This window comes from Crocodylus porosus, unplaced genomic scaffold (assembly GCF_001723895.1).
Source record: "Crocodylus porosus isolate Cpor-Errol unplaced genomic scaffold, CroPor_comp1, whole genome shotgun sequence".
Taxonomy (NCBI): Eukaryota; Metazoa; Chordata; order Crocodylia; family Crocodylidae; genus Crocodylus; species Crocodylus porosus.
In genome coordinates this window covers 12,736,062-12,751,992 of record NW_017728918.1, presented here as the reverse complement: position 1 = coordinate 12,751,992, position 15,931 = coordinate 12,736,062, and the positions used below count along the sequence as shown (strand labels likewise).

Below are 15,931 nucleotides of genomic sequence, written 5' to 3'. Positions count from 1 at the left end.
ACTTCCAAGAGAAGTGGCGCAGGCTCCTACCCTGGGGGTCTTTAAGAGGAGGTTAGATGAACACCTTGCTGGGGTCGTTTGACCCCAGCACTCTTTCCTGCCATGGCAGGGGGTCGGACTAGATGATCCGCTCAGGTCCCTTCCGACTCTAGAAACTATGAAACTATGAAATGGCCTCCCACAGGGTAGCATACTAGCTCCAATCCTCTTCAACATGTATACCAGTGACCAGCCCATACAGCGTCATTCAAGGAGCTTCATATATGATGATGATGTATGCATCACGTCGCAAGGGAAGGACTTTGCCACTGTCAAGAAGAGACTGGCATGCACGCTGAGTAACCTCTCAGATAATTATAATAAAAACCAAGTTTGTGCCAACCCAACCAAGACACAGGTCACATCCTTTCACCTATGCCTTAGAGAAGCCAAGCAGAAATTAGACTTCACCTGTGCTGGAATCCCACTGACTAATCACCCAAACCCTGTGAACTTGGGGGTTACACTGGACTGAACACTTTCCTTCCAACCATATGTACAGAAGATGAAAGGGAAAGTCAGTGCCTGCAACAACATACTTTGAAAGTTGGTCATCTCAAAATGGGGAGCAAATCCAGCTACATTACAAACCACTGCTATTGCCTTGTGTTACTCCACTGAGAGTATGCGTGTCCAGTATGGGAACGATCAGTTCATACCAAGAAACGAGAACGAGTTCTAAATGACAGTTGTGAAATAACAGGATGTCTAAAGCTAAGACCAGAGGATAGTCTGTACTTACTGGAGAGCATTGCACCACCTAAAACCAGAAGAGAGGCAGCGAGCCATAAAGAAAGATAATAGCAGATAGAAGACCCCAGGCAACCACTTTATGGTCACGCAGAAGGAACCAAATGGCTTAAAGTGTGAAAGAGTTTTTTTGTGACCAGTGTTGCGCCCTTGGACATGACAGCTGACGGGCAATACCGAGGTTATGGAAGGAAAGATTACTTACAATCTGATGCCCTGTAATGGAGCTGAAACCTCAGGAGGACCTTCCCCGAGGGGCTGATGTAGACTGGTCAATGTGGTGATGCCTGAACTGCCTGCACATGCAAACTGGAAGATCAAACACAAACATGATCAAATGGGACTACTCTAATAACATGAGTATATGTGAGTGTGGTGAAGTGCAGACTGTGGAGCACCTGCTGATATGGCAGCTCCTTGGTGAGACTTGTATGATGGAGGATCTCACTGCAGCAACAGAAAAAGCCGTCTAGAAAATGAGAAAAACATGTAGTTTATGACAAGGACACTAGAAGAAGTGGTCCTTGTAGGTTTATATGCTGTGTAGTGTTAAACCAGGGGTGTGAAAGATAAAGCCTGACCCATGGTGCCGCATCATCTGGCCTGTTGTTCCATCTGGGGATCTTGAACTGGACCAGCACAATGTGTACAGCGCATGCCCACACGCTGCCAGTTCTGGCACATGCCCAGCATGCAACACACAAAGCTGGTTTATGTGCTTGCTGCACCCACAGCAGACCAGCGCTATGAGCTTGATGCAGCCTCCAGGGCTGATCCAGGGGCCCGATCTAGCCCGTGGATCACCCTATGCCATTCATGTGGCTTGTGGACTGGCCTTAGGCCACACTTCTTGGTGTGCTGGGCCAGATGATTTTGTCACCTCTGCATTAAACTGAGAGGGTTGATCCCATGTGGGTGTGCATGGGGGGAGAGGGAGTTAAAGTACAATTGTTTGGTTCCTCACTTGATAAGACCGAGTGGTTTCTGAGCTGACAGGCACCAGCAGGAGTGGTGGCTAGAGTGGTGCCCAGGAGTGTGTTAGCCTGATTTCTCAGGATGCTGATGCCTGTAAAATCCCGAGTCAGGGAATTGTTGCTACTTCCACTGTTGTGAAGCAGAGTTAGTAACTGCTACTGGAGCGTGTATCGTATTATTCTCTGGTGCCAGTTTCTCTTCTGTCTTTCCTGTATGCCAGCTTTTCCTAGATGCTCTGACTTCTGCCAAATCTGCGTGGTAGTTTTCAACCACAGAACTACTGTTGTTGCAAGCACCTAATGTGTTGATTTGAAGATCCCTTAAAACCTTTTGTTATTCAACAACTCATCAGTGCTCTTCATAGCTCAACTGCTGGTTTATTTGTAATCTAGTGCCTTTTTGCATATGCTGAATTCATCAGTGTTTCTTTGAAAGAACTATTCATGTTCCAAAAGTAGGTGTTTGTCCTCTACCTCTTATTTATAGCATGCCAGTCACCATAGTATGCAAGCACTGTGAGTAGTATGACTTGGCATGGGGAGGCTGATTCAGCAGATACATCTCGTGTGGTGGTCTCAGATGACACGTACCCATTGTATCATGTTCCACTGAACTTGGGATCATGTAATCCTAGCAGTAATCATGCACATATTGTTTCTGTTCAAGAAGCTGCTGATATATTCTTGCAAAAGAGAATTCCACTTTGTAGTGACATCTTGGATCAGGTTAAGTAGCTTTTTGTTGTTGTGCCTGTATTGTAAATACACAATTCACAGCCGAGGGAAAATTACTAAAAGGGGACCCCAATCTTTCTTCTACATGGTTGAAAATATCTTTTTTTTATATTCCAGACCTTTTCTAGAAAAGAATCATGAACTACAAAGTCAGAAAAAGGTGTGCCGCATTTATAAAGCTCCTCTACTTGTAAGCTGTAGCTTCGCACTGCAGTGACAGCATTGCTGTTCTCAGTACTTAACCTTTCTCTTTCTTGAAGTACAAATATATGCTGTAGATTACTAGTAATGTAAGACTGGCTAAAGACTTGTAGAAATAACAGTATTGCTGCTTTTGGGAAGCCTTATTGTGAGTGGTCATAACAGATCATGACTACAAAGCCGTTGAGTAATATGAAATATGGGATTATCTGATAAATGACATACTACTAATTCTGGTTACAGTGAGACAGTGATGTTATTGGCACAGATTTTAAGGAGATCCCAGCCTATAAGGAAGGAGGTAACTTTTGGTAAACTCAATATTACGAAATAAATAAGGAATGCAACATGCTGTGTAATCTAAAGAATGGCTTGTGTTAAATGCAAGGTAAATAGTGTTTAATCTCCAGAAGCAGTCTATAGCATTTCCAAACACAGGAGAAAGGACTAGGTTCAAAATCAGGCTGAATGTTGTCTTTTCTTTCATAATTTTTAGGGGTTTTTTTTTAATTCTGTTTTTTTTTGTCAGTGGAGACACTACTTTCTGTTGGCATTGATTCACTGAGTATGTCAGCAGTAAAATGCATGAATTCTAGAGGCACAATTTGAACCAGCTGCTGCTGTTTACTAGCAAGTTTACAAGTGACCCTTAACATCTATAAATACATTCCTGTGGATTGGAAGCAGTGAATGAACACTACATTTTCTCTTATTCATATTTCCAAAATATCTTTCTTGTTCTCGCTTAAAAAAATCTGATTCTCCCTGTTTTTGGCAATACCTAAAACGCAGCAGGAACCTTATAGAGATAGGGATTAGATTTCAAATAGATGATGTAGTTGATGATTTGATAGGAGTGTACCAAATTGCTGGACTGCCTGCATTTCTTGATCTCTGCAATGTATATTTTTTACAGTGATCAGTTCCTCAATAGGAGTTATAGATAATAACAATACTCAAATGTTATTCAGATTCTTCAGAAGAATCACAAAAAGGTATTAGTTAGTAGCCATGGCTAGAGATTTGTATAAAGAAAGATCATGATTCTTTCCTCTTTCACCAGCTGTACTCTATCACCTACTTCTTTTTTGGTGACTTTAGAAATTGGCATAAACCCAAATTTTATCACAAGATAGGAAAACCAGGTGTTTTGTTGTTCCAGTCTGGGTTTAATGTGATAGGTTTCTGTACTGCATCTGATTTTTTTTTTCTTTTTCCTTTCCTTCCTACCTGTCTCCTACTTCCTACCATCTTCTCTATAATCGCCTTTCAAGTATTTGAAGGCTACTACCAAATCCCCCCTGTGTCTTCTCTTTTCCAAACTAAACGACCCTAATTCTTTCACCCTATCTTTGTAAATCATGCTTTCCAGACCTCTAATTGTTTTCTGTTGCAATGTGTTGAACTCTTTCCAATCTGTCCACATCCTCCTTAAAGTGTGGGCCCCAAATGTGGACAACACTACTCCAGATGAGGTCTCACCTGTGCTGAATGGAGTGGAAGAATCACTTCTCTTCATTTTCAAGTAACATTCCTGTTAATATAGCCCATTACACTTTTGGCCTCTCTTTTTGTACCAAGAGCTCACTGTTGGCTTATAGTCTACTGTAATCCACAGGTCCTTCTCTGCAGTACTGCAGCCTAGCCAGTCATTGCCCAGTCTCTATTTGTGCATGCGATTATTCCACCCTCCCGAAGTGCAGGGCTTTGCACTTGTCCTTTTTAAATTTAATCTGGTTGACTGTGGACCATTTTTTGAGTTTCCCCGGGTGATTCTAGATCCTAGTTCTGCTCTCCAAAGTGTCTGAAACTCCATCCAACTCGATATCATCCACAAATTTGTTAAGCATGCACTCAATTCCATTGTTCAAATCATTTAATGAAGATGCTGAACATCTGAACCCTGGGAAACTCCACTTGATACCTCCTTCCAAGTAGACAACAAGCCATTGATTATTGCTTGTTGAGCACGATGATCGAACCAGCTATGTATCCATCTTACAGTACTCTCATCTAGTCTGTAGTTCCTTAGCTTGCTAATAGAACATCATGGGAGACAGTGTCAAAAGCCATGCTGAAGTCAAGGTATATCGCATCCTCTGCTCTTCCCCCATCTACAGTGCCTGTCAGGTTGGTCAGGCACGACTTGCTCATGGTGAATCCATGTTGGTTGTTCCTGATAACCTTGTTTTCCTCTAGGTGCTTCGCAGTGGATTCCTTGAGGACCTGCTCCATGATCTTTCCAGGTATCAAGGTTGGACTGACTGGTCCGTAATTCCTTGGATTCTTCTTCTTCCCATTCTTAAAGATGGGTACTTATATTTGCCCTTTTTCAGTCATCTGGGATCTCAACTGATCTCAATGAATTCTCAAAAGAGGATAGCTAATGGTTCTGAAATTACCTCAGCCAAGTCTTTCAGTACCCTAGGCTGCATCCTGTCTGGCCCTGCTGATCTGAGCGCATATAGGTTCTCTAAGTAATGTCCAGTCCAACACAGTCTGCCACTGGTCTCAGCTGTTTGACTCCTTCCCTATATTTACTGCCAACCATGCTTGTCATCTGGTAGTTGCCTGCATTTGTGAAGACTGAAGTAAAAAAGGCATTAAATAGTTCAACCTTCTCCGCATTTTCCATGCCTAGGTTGCCTCTTCATTCCATCCGAGACCTGTGGTTTTGTTGGTCTTCCTTTTACTCATGTTATATTTGTAGAATCCCTTTTTATTACCTTTTATGTCCCCTGCATCTCAAACTGTGCCTGAGCCTTCCTAATTGTCTCCTTGCATGTCCATGTGATTCTCTTATACTCTCCCCAGCTGCCAGACCAAAATCCAGCTATTCAGGCTCCCCTTAACACTACAAAACTTGCAATAAAAGTAAAATCACAAGGGTGAGCAATACTGTGTTTATTATAAAGCAGAATAACTAATGCACATAAGATGCAGATGAATATGCAAAACAGCTCAGATTAAGGCTGAACCCAGTCCAAAGATGCCACATTGTGAAACTTTTTCTGCTCCAGAATGTCCCCCTTTTCTCCTGGTTGTCTCCCAGCCAGTCATTCTTACAGACTTTCCACTGGGCATCTGTGCAAGGAAATTTCTTTGCATTTCACATCCTTGTATAGTTCTTGGTTGCGTTTTTGAAAGGATGACATCTGCAACCAGCTTCTATAATGATCCTATTGAATATGGTAAGGATTAGGCCCTTAGTGAATAATAACCCACTATATTAAAAAGGAATCCTTTCAAAGACACCTTCAAAGTTATCCAAGTGAGAAATTCTTCTTATCTTTAGCAGTTATGCCTAGGACATAAGTCCTAGAGTTTCCTCTTGAGATGACCTTTGTGATGGTGTAATGAATAAACATTGGCCTCCTGAAGCTCTGAAAGTACCAATTAGTACTCTCTATTGTTTAAATTAGGAAATTAATTTTAGGTAGCTTTGTCTAAATGGCTAAGCTGTGTTTTTTACCTGCAATTTAAAAAAATATATCTCACTGTTGGTGAAAGGAAAGATGATAATTATACAGCAAAATTGTTTCTATTCTCTTCTTGAAAGACAAATCCAGCATAGAACAGATGGGAATCTGTAAATCTGTAGTGTTTCAGACTCTCTGCCCTACCTGATGTATCAATGTAAGGTACTTTACTTTCCACCCCACAATTTCACTGTATTTGCTTGTGCACTTCCTGGGCTGCATTGCTTTTTGATAGGTTACTCCACATTTCCTGTTAGATTAATCCTGGAGGGTTTTCTGTTTTTTTGGTGGTTTTTTGGAAGTGGCGTGCTTTTTATTCCTTATGTTGTTATCACAGCGGGGAGGAAGAGGAAATGTGCAGTGATTGAAGAATGTTAACGGTTATGTATGCCACACATGAAGTTAGGGATCTCATGGGATTTGTTTGTGTGCTTGTATATGTGGGGATGAACATCTGTGGAATGACATCCTAACAACTTCCTACTGACATTATAAAGGAGCCATAATAGGACTATACCTTTTTTTTTTAAATGGCGTTTTTGTGGTTAACTCTTTCAGCTTACAGTTGATTTAAGTCATCTTCACTCTTTCAAGCAATAAGAAGTTTCTAGTTGCCTGGGAGTTGATTAGACCTTGAAATTAAAACCAATAATGTCAGAGCACTAAGCCTTGATCTGGGGGGAGCATGCATTTGGATTTGAGCTCTTAAATCTATATTAACTTCCTTTTTGCTGCATGATTGTTTTTATTCTTCTTCTCCCTTCTAATCTATTCCTTTATGTTCTATTTGCTATTCTCCTGCAGTAAGAACGTTGCATTTAGTGTAATTGACAATTATATCTCCACAGGCTGGAGAAGTGAAGTAGAATATACCCTTGTGTTTTGCGTCTGATAGGTGTAGATGGAAGCTTTGAAGACTGTAGAGGTATTATATTCTTTGCAAAACATTTTGAGACAAAGAGCCAAATTAACAGGAACGTGAAGTTGCAAGGATCTTGTAGGCCCTTATCCCTCAGTGAGTGCAGTCCCTTGCTCTTACAGGCAGTCACATCCTTATTATTCCTTTCCTAAATTGCTCAAGAACCGTCTTAAACCAGTTTAACCAGGCCACGTTGGGTCAACAACCGCGGTATAAACTGGCCGTGATTAAAACTGCCTTTGAAAATTTGTAAGAAGGTTCTTAAGACACCGAAGCAGAGAGGATCTGCAACAGCCATCCACCGCCCCCCCAACAAATTTTAAAGGCCTGATCAACTTCTTAATGATTAAAATATCTAAGGCTCTTACCCAGTAATTTCTGCACTGAGTCCATAACTCCTGTTTTGAGTTATAGCATATTCTTTTTAAAAAGTATTTAGTTATTAATTTCAGTGATGGAGAATCCACCACATCTGTAGGGTGTTTTGGTAGTCAGGGGCAATCAGTGTAAAAAATTGTACTTTAGTTCTAGTTTCAATTTATCTATCTTTACCTTCCAGCTCTTGAATTACTGAGCCTTGAAAAAAACAGCACGTCTACTCTCATGAAGCTCTTGCCTATGTCAGTACATGCATTTCCCTTAACATGCATGTACTGACATAGGCATGAGAGAGCATGATCGCTTAACTTTCTCATGGATACACTACCTAGGTTGAGCTTAAATTTCGCACTTGAAGGTTCTCATTTTTTTTTTTTCAAAGTGTGGACCTCTATACAGGGCATAGTATACCAGTCCTGACTTCACTGATGCTTCCTCCCAACTTGTATTTGCTGATATTCCCAGCCAGTATAATAGGGATCACGTTCATTCTTAGAGCTACAGCATTACACTGGGACCTGACGTTCAATTGGTTATCTTCTTAAGAATGGGTTATTGATTTTTTTCCCCCCACCACCCTGTTCTCAGGAAAAAAGTGGCTTACATGTTAGAAATCTTCTCCCTTCATGGCTCAATTTAGTATTGATTAGCATTGCCTTCCAAGCTCTTAAGCTGCATCAGACAAATAAGAAGATAGAAACTTTGAATAAATACATACCATCCTCCAAGTAAATGCTATTCTATCTAAAGTTATTAATTTTTATATTAGGCTTTTGAGCTCCTGAGTGTAAGAACTTTGTGAATGTGCTAAAAATTCTTACATAATTTGTGTTTGAGGAAGTGGAGAAATAGATATTCCTTTTTAGTAGATCCAAGTTGCAACATGATGAAGTAAAAACCCACATTTTAAAGCCTAGTAGTCCACATCCCAGACTAAGTCTTTAAAAAAATAAGACTCTCAATTTGAAACCAGTAAACATATGTATTTCACATACTGAAAAATCCCACTGCACTTTGATTCCTCTCTGTACAACCTAGGCAGGGGCAGGCAATCATTTCAGGCGGAGGGGCTGCTTACTGAGTTTTGGCAACCCATTGAGGGCTGCATGACAGGCAGCCAGGGGAAGATGAATATTAATTTTCTAAAATTTTTAGGGGTCCCAGAGGCCGGATAGAATGGCCTGTCGAGCCGCATCCAGCCCACGGATCGTATTTTGCCCGCCCATGACTTAAAGAGAGGTAGTTAGCTGTGTTAGTCTGAAGTTGGGCAGAAGACAGGGTAGATTTGCAGTTTAAGGACTAATTAAATCAGAGATACATAAACTTTCATAAGCAGCAGCTTATTCATCAGATGCTATGAAGGGACTGCAGAAAGCAAAACTTTTAAATAGCAGTGATTCCAGTATCAAACATTGGAAAGGGGGAAGAGCAAAGAAGGGGGACAGCTGGGGTTAGCATGGTGGATAGGAGAGAGAAAAGCAAAGGAGTTAACCCACTGAGGGACATGGGTTATAAAAGCTAATCCAAGGAAGAGATAAGGATCCGTAGTGTCCGAGACCATACTTAACACAACGCAGTGTGGGTGGTTTCTTGTTCCTCAATTTCCTGCTTAAAACCTGCTTAGGAACAGCCACTCTGAGCTCAGCAATGGGCTATTCAGGGAGGTTCACGTATTCTGCCACAGGCTTGTGTGTGTTTCTCGAACTGATGTCAGATTGGTGCTCACTGATTCTTTCACATAGACTTTGCCTCATCTGTCCTATGTAGATAGCAGAGGGACACTGTAAGCAAGTTATGGCATATATGACCTTGGTAGAGATGAGTGAACCACGAATGTTATAATCCATGTTATTTAATCCAGGCCAATGCGATGTGTGTTGATGAGGGAGGACATTTGGCATCTGGATCCAGACAGCGATCTGGTGCCTTGGTGAGAGCAGAAGCTAGGTTTGTTGCTGGAGAGATGCTGTTTGAGGCTGGAGGGCTGTGTACACACAGGGCTGGTTGGTCTCCTATGGCTACCTTGAGATGGTCATCATTTCCAGGAGGGGCAGAAGGTCATTGATGATGTGTCTAAAGTGTTGAAGCTGGAGGCTGTAAGCGATAGCCAAAGGGATTCTGTTGTCCTTATCCTGGGGTTGGTGTTGTCCCAAGTCGGAGCAGAGTTTGAGTTTGGCTCTGTGCAGTTTATAATCGGCTGAATGATGAAATGCTGGTAACTCGGAGGTAGGGCATGGAAGTATTTGAACAGCACCCAGCAATGCTGTGTTTGTGTAGGACAGATGCTGAAAAAACACCACATCTAATTGAAACTCTATGGAGAACGTAGGTGGGCAGAATGTTATTATCTGAATTGAAATTTAGCCAAGATACCTAGGGTTAGCACTCCTACTCCTGGGATAAGTGCCAGCAATCTGACCATAGTGTTCAGGATCTCTGTTTTACAACTCATCCAAAAATAGTCATAAAAAGTACTTCAGCTGTAGGCATATAACAGTAACCATATGAAATAAATAACTTCAGTTTAATGGTGCTTACCTTCCTTTGTAAATTGCTTTAAGATCTACTGTCCTATATAAGAGCTGGTTGTTACTGAGGTTGTATATAATGCACCTTAACAAAATTTAATTTAAGAAGTTAAATACACAGGAACACAGGCTTCGAAAGGGCCTCCTGGGTCATTGAGTCCAGCCCCTTGCTAACATGGGAAACCAAGTTAGATAATCACATTTATAAATTTATCAGGCTCCATTTTAAGATTAGAAAAGTTGTTTGGTCCTTGCTGTTCCTATTAAAAAGCTGTTAGAGAGCCTCACCTCTCTGATGGGTGGAAAAATGTCTTTTAATTTCCAGTGTAAATTTTATTTGTGGCTGTTTCATATCCATTTTTTCCTTTGCCAACATTTTTTCCTTTAACATTTCTTGTGCACCTGAGTGTTGTATCACCTATGTTCAAATACATTATTTTCACCGTTCCTATCAGAAAAGGTTGTGTTTTACTGGGGACCTCTTATTGGATTTAAGCCTGTAGTGAATACTTACACCACTGTCAGAAACTCCTCAGATTGGGATTTGTAGTACAGAACTTCACCGAGCTTTCCTTAGAGTTGGAGCTGCTCTAAATCCAAGTATAGTGATAGTTTTGATTTGTTCTCCTTACACACATGCTCTGACTGTTTTGATTGGCAAGAGCTAGGGACTGGACCTGATTTATGATTTTGCTCTTGGAGTTGGAGTATGCCCTTCCTGATGCTGTTGCCTCTGACAACTGGATGTTGTTTTGTGATGTTCGGGAAGACAAATGTCTGTTTTACTTTGCACTTTATCAACTGGCATTACCTAAACACTTGACCTGAAGGCAAACTGTATTTGCAATAGGGGGTGTTTGCTTTGCTTTGGTTTAGCATTAAGCATCTGCTTAGCAAGTCTTGTCAGGTTCTTCTCATCCAGGTTGTTTAACAAAACACTCAACTGAAACAAACACTGACCCCGAGAAGGACCTCTAAACTAATATGCAGTGGCCTATGAACACCAGGTTACTTCTGCAGTAGAACAAACAGGCTGTTTGGACTCCTACCTTTGAAAATTAAATTATGTAAGTGCACCAGGAATACGAAGTAAGCTCTGATTTGTCTCCCTTTACAGCATCTGATGAAGTACTCCCTCGGCTTATGAAAGCTTATGCTATACATCTCTGATTTAGTCTGTAAAGGTGCAGATCTATCTGCCCTTCTGCCTTACTTCAGACTAACACGGCTATCTACCTCTTTGTTTTATAATGAACACAAATTAGATCCAGTCATGGGGACAGGAGTAGGCCTTGCAAAATTAATCTCCTATACATAAGGTTATAGTCATCTCTGATTCAGTGATTAGATAAATTTAAGTATCTGACTTTTGTTTGTACAGCCCCAAAGTTTTATTACATAGATGCACTAGAAGATCATTTAAAAAATACTCCTAGTTTCAGCTATTCCTTAGCTAGTAATTTTGTGTCCTTTTCTTGGCTCCAACAATTTCCCTAGCCATTCAGATAAAATACTAAAAAGATCACTTAAGCTGTTTTTCCCCCTCCCCATAACACTTAGCCTGTCTATCTCATTATAGCAAAATATTGCATCTTACATGCCAAGCATTAAAACCTGCTTTCTAAAAATGGTAACTGTATTTAATAACTAATTACTCTAATAATCCTACAGAAGTGCTTGAGACCTGTTTTAGTAGTGGTGTCAATTACAACCATCTGCACGATGAATAAAGGAACCATGGCCCAGCTGTAGAGTTGAAACATGTTGGCATTTTCCTAGGGGCAGCCATATGGTACTTAAGAAAAGCGAATTATTCACACTGCAAACTGCTCTGCTCCTGATGAATGGTAACGTTTTGTTCTGGAAAATAGTTCCACAAACATGAGGAGTATTTTTAAATGCTGGAAGTGTTTCTGTAAGAGCCGGGTTGTAAATGGGAAAGTCCTTCGGTGGCGGGAGGCCGGGGGGGTGGGAACAAAATAGGAAGCACTTCTTTTGCCTAAGGACATTCCAGCACAGCTTTTCTGATTTATTACCAGCAATGTCAGGGTGTGTGTGTGTGCACACATATGTGGCCCTGAATCTGTAAATTTTATTTATTTTGGTACGGGAAGGAGATAATTAGAAATGTAACTCTCATTTGCCATAAGCATGCCTGCGCTTGAATCTGGGGCGAGCTTTAAAACGGGAAAGTTGAAGCTGTGTAGAATTAATAATACTTTGCCTTGCGTATGTACAGAAATTTGTGCACTGTCTAACAAGCTGTGGAGTTGTTTGGTAAGTCCAGTAATTACGTGACACCCAGGACCCAGGCATGCTGCCTGAGAGCAGGCTTTATTTTCTTGGTGTTGTAATCACCTAAATTAGTCAGAGGTTCAAAAGGTCTCATGAAAGGAGTTGGTATTAAATCAGCTAGAAAATTTTCCTCAATCCTCTCCCCTGGAAAATAAAATGATTTTTCTCCCCTCTGAGAAAATGGATGCCTCAAGGATCTAGTAATGATATTCAAGACCTTTTACCCCCAGGTTCCTGGTTTGAAATCTGAATCGAATTAACAGTGAGAAAAGGCTCTTGCCATTTCATGGTTGATAAAGTAACCACTTGGATGCCATGAACTGGGTTTTGTCTTAAGTTCAGTTTCTGGTATCTGTTGTACAGAAATAACAGTGACCTGAATTCACAAAAGTTTAGGGCTGGAAGGGACCTCACAAGATCGTCAGGTCCAGCCCCTCTGCTCTGGGCAGGAAAGACTGCTGGAGTCAAATAACCCCAGCAAGGTGGGCGTCCAGGCTGCTTTTGAAGATCTCCAGGGTAGATGCTTAGTGATCTTAAATCTGAGATTAGTTATGTCTATATTTCAAACATGATCAAGAATCTTATGTAAGTTTGACTTGCTTTTTTGGATGGTTGAAAATAACCGAGCCCTAGAGTCTTCCACCTTGCATGATGCATTAGGCAGCTTTGCTGAATATTGCCCTGTTTCTTTGTCCACAGATATGGATGTAGCAGGAAAGGACTGGTGCTGGGGGAGTGCCCTGGGCAAAGCTGTACTTCATTTTCATACATTCCTCAATCCCTCACGTTTTGCAAGCACTGAAGCCACTTAGAACAACTCAACATATCTTGCTATGGTTTGTTAAAATACCTTCTGTGCAAATCTTTGTCCATGCAGGGCTTTGTAGTTCTTGGTGCAGTGCACACCGGGACTATTTGCAGATTCACAGCAGACACAGCAGGGGTACAACTCAAGTCCTGTGCTTTTGAAGCAGGAGAATATGTCACCTGTACTAATGGAAACTCTCTCTTAGCTATTAGTAGTACAGGTTCTGTACAGCTAACACTATTAGTACTATGAGACCCCAGATAATATTGCAAATGGCCTTGCTAATACCAGAGAAGTGAATGTACAAGAGTGAGCACAAGCAAAAACTGCTTATTGTCAGTTGAGATGTTGTTTGTTATAGAGGCAGGCTGTATCACCAGTGATACGTGTTTATACCTGAATCTCTAGAAATAATTTTTCTTAACTGTAGATACTACCGTTGGTTATATCTATACAAACAAGCAAATCATTGCATGGTGCAAAAGCAGCACTGAGCCTGTGAAACACAGGGGACTGTGATCTAAGACGCGTTGGCCCATTAATTACGGCATATTGCTCTCACAATCCTTCTTGATATTTAATCTGTTACAGCAGCATGGTTTGCAGCAAATCTTCCTTACTTTTAATTAATAGTAACTCATTGTTTTTTGCAGTAATTTCAGTCTAACCCCCACCCCCACCCCAAATAAATAAGTAAATCCCCTGCCTCTATCCAATTGAAAAGGAAAACATTTTGATTTGGGAAGAAATTCAACAAATACGAAAAAATTATACTGCCTTTTACTGCGGGTTATTCATAAAGAGATGCAAGATTTTTGCATTGTTAATCAAACATGCAAGGCAGGATTAGGTAAACAACACGTGATAATTGCTCAGCCTTTTAGTTTACAAATATAAACTCCTTCGGGCAGAGATCGTATCTACTTTAATAACCATAAGAATGCCAGTGGTGTATAAATAATGTGCTTTTTGTGAAAGGGAAGATAGAAGAGGGAGGTCACACTTTTTGTACAAGAACATGAGCGGATGAATAGGAAGGAGATGCAAAGTGTCTATAACAAGGGAAGCTTGGGATGAAACAAGGGACGGAGGGGACCAGGAGGAAGGAACAGGATGGGTAACGTGAAGTGGAGTTGTGTGGTACCTCGAAGGTGAGACCTTGAAGCTTGTAAATGTTACTTCCCAGGCATGAGTCAGACGTCATGTTGTAAAATTCGACAGTGTTGTTTTTTGAAGGCAGTAAGTTAAAACAACAACAACGAGCTACAGATTCTCTCAGCATGGGCGCCTGGGCATGCAGGTAGCCTAGGGTGCTTTCTCAAAAGGCAATCTGTACAGAGCAGATTAAAGAGAAATTTAGAGGCGATTAGCCTAGACAGTGGCTGAGTTTAAGAAAAATGTTATGAAGGACCCAGCCCAGGATTGCCGGTTCAGTGTTTGGCCCTCCACCCCTCCAGATTCCTTTAATTAGAGAAGAATTTCCCTTTTTGTTACTATGGTTTTTAAGAAGTAAGTTTCATAACCCTCTGGGTCATGGGGATAAGCTACCCAACATACCCTAAAAGCTCAAAAACCAGAAGGCAAAATAAAAGAACCCACTGATAAGATTTGATCACCTGATACTGGAAACCAGCTCACTGCTGAGCACTATAGGTTGTAGGTAGGTTGTCTTGAGCCTGCTACTAAGAAAACCTGCCCAATATTCACAAAATAGCCTGCCTAAAATCCAGTTACCTTTCTGTCATACCAAAATGTTTTTAGTTCATGACCATTAATTGACTTTTTTTTTAAGCAGAGAATGAGTGTGCAAGAGAGCGAGAGTGCCCTTGTAGGGATTGTCTTTACCATCTTTATCACCATAAAGTGCCAGGTTACCTCTCCCAAATAGTAGTCTATCATTTGCCCTTTCCTTAAGGTTTGATGGATAAGAACTTGCAAAAAATCGTTCAGCAGAACTGGGAGTAAAACCCAGATATTTGATATAATGGACCCACATCTCATTCAATTTGCCATAGTACTTTTCAAAAGGAACGTGCCAAGTGTTTGTGTAATCCACAGTTACACAGCTCCACCCCGCCGTCACGCTCAGAGAGAATAGACCAAATAGGGGGCTTACTTGGATTGTCTCCATATCCAGTCACCTTGTTCTTGAGCTCAAGTGTCAGAGACTTGGCTTTTTTACATCTCAAGTTCCTGGTTTCAGTCCCACAAAAGATGCAAACAGAAACACTGTTACCCTTGGCTATAAGCAGTCAAGTCAGTTGTAACGAGTAGACCAAACTGCTCAGAGCTAGCAGTCCTGATGCCCAGTGCTCCATTACTGTCCCACAAACCCTGTCACCTCCTGGCAATGTCTGTAGATATTCCTCTTTGTGCATTTAATATTGACTCCTCAATGCCTAATACTTTATAGTACATTTTCTTATTTCTAGGTAGTTGGAGGATATTTATATGAATGATGCCAGAACTGGTGATAGAAGGGACACTGGTCAGAATTTGATATCCCAAATTTAGATTTAGTTAGAAGAGTTTTAAACTTGATAATAACAAATATTGTAATGAAACTATTTAAAAAAAAAACTCAATGAAAAGTATTTTGCAAGGATTTGCTCTCTCTGGGTAAGAAGCTTTTATTTTCTGGGTTATTAAATTTAGTAAGCAAAATATCTTCTTTTTTTTTTTCAATTCAGAAAGCTCTGCTGTGCTGTGGTTACATTCAGTTATGATCATCAGTTGTGGGGCTCTGCCAGTGCAGAAAACCTAAAAAATTAAACTAACTGTGAACAGAGGTGAAACAGACTAGCTTTTTATAGACTCATAGAAAA

The 15,931-nt window shown here is 40.8% G+C and overlaps 1 protein-coding gene and 1 long non-coding RNA gene across 2 annotated transcripts in view; one reads left to right on the top strand and one right to left on the bottom strand.

Annotated features, from left to right (window-relative positions):
* The window catches only part of LOC109311603, an 18,769-nt gene extending 3,960 nt beyond the window's left edge, over window positions 1-14,809 (bottom strand). Inside the window, exon 1 of the long non-coding RNA XR_002101544.1 lies at window positions 14,799-14,809. This is a non-coding gene — a long non-coding RNA (uncharacterized LOC109311603). The remainder of the gene's footprint in view (window positions 1-14,798) is intronic.
* KLHL29 (kelch like family member 29) overlaps window positions 1-15,931 on the top strand; it is a 473,943-nt gene that overhangs the window by 60,417 nt on the left and 397,595 nt on the right. The window lies entirely within an intron of this gene.